The following is a 1,034-nucleotide window of genomic DNA, read 5'->3' on the forward strand; positions in this document are numbered from 1 at the left end:
GCTGCGGACGTCTTTTATGGACGGTCCCTAATACTAGGAGTATATGAAGTAAAATATAGTTTGCGCATACATTTGTTCATTCCGTGACAGACGGTCAATATTTTAATGTAATAAGGATTTTATACTTCCAGCAGAATCGCGGGCTTGAGATGATTTAAGCAATCTAATGAGTTTATATGTTAGTAAGATAGAAAAAGCAAAAGTTTTGACGATATTTATAAGAGTTAAAATAAGAATTCTCGAATTCCACCTTTTTCTTAGGGGTTTGTCGTTATGCCTCAAGACGTTATTTTGAGAGCCTGCTAAATTGTTTAGCACCTCTTGTGACTTATCTCTATACTTCACTTAGTTTTGCTGAGCACCAGGTCCGTTCGAGGCCACTTTAATTCTCAAAATCCAAAATAACAAAATCCAGATACAAAAATCTGGACAAAAAACGGAAACTAGATGCTTATCCAGGGACGCAGGGTACCGGCTTACCACACGGTCAGCTGAGACTCGGTAGCTAGGTATGATTCGCAAATAAAGAGGGTTTGCTAAATAAAAAGAATAAGTATATGGTATTTAAAAGTAAATTAAGTTCATAATATTCAATTCTTGTTTATAACACAATCAAAAGAAAATTTGTTGCCATTGAACATTTGTTGCGTTTGATATTATAACACTATGAAGATCTCAACAAATTCGTTATCGCAGAAAAATTTAAATCTACCTAAACTCGTCAGATAGGTTTATCTACTTGATTTCAATAAAACTTGAATCTTAGTTTATTATGCGAAAACTAAACTAACTCCCAAATGTTAGGTTCTCTGTCCGGAACTCCATCCTAGGCGATTTCTAGATACTTAAAATTATAAAATACGGTATTGGACCGGGCTAAGCGACATTCTTGAAAGGATTCATATCAATGTTACGAACCTACTATCGGCCTCCGATGGTGTAGCATATATAATATAAAAATAATTACAAAATAATGTAACATATACAATAATCATCACAAAATCTTCAGTTTTATAAAAAGAAAAGTCATAGAG

The sequence above is a fragment of the Belonocnema kinseyi genome, chromosome 3 (genome assembly GCF_010883055.1).
Source record: "Belonocnema kinseyi isolate 2016_QV_RU_SX_M_011 chromosome 3, B_treatae_v1, whole genome shotgun sequence".
Taxonomy (NCBI): domain Eukaryota; kingdom Metazoa; phylum Arthropoda; class Insecta; order Hymenoptera; family Cynipidae; genus Belonocnema; species Belonocnema kinseyi.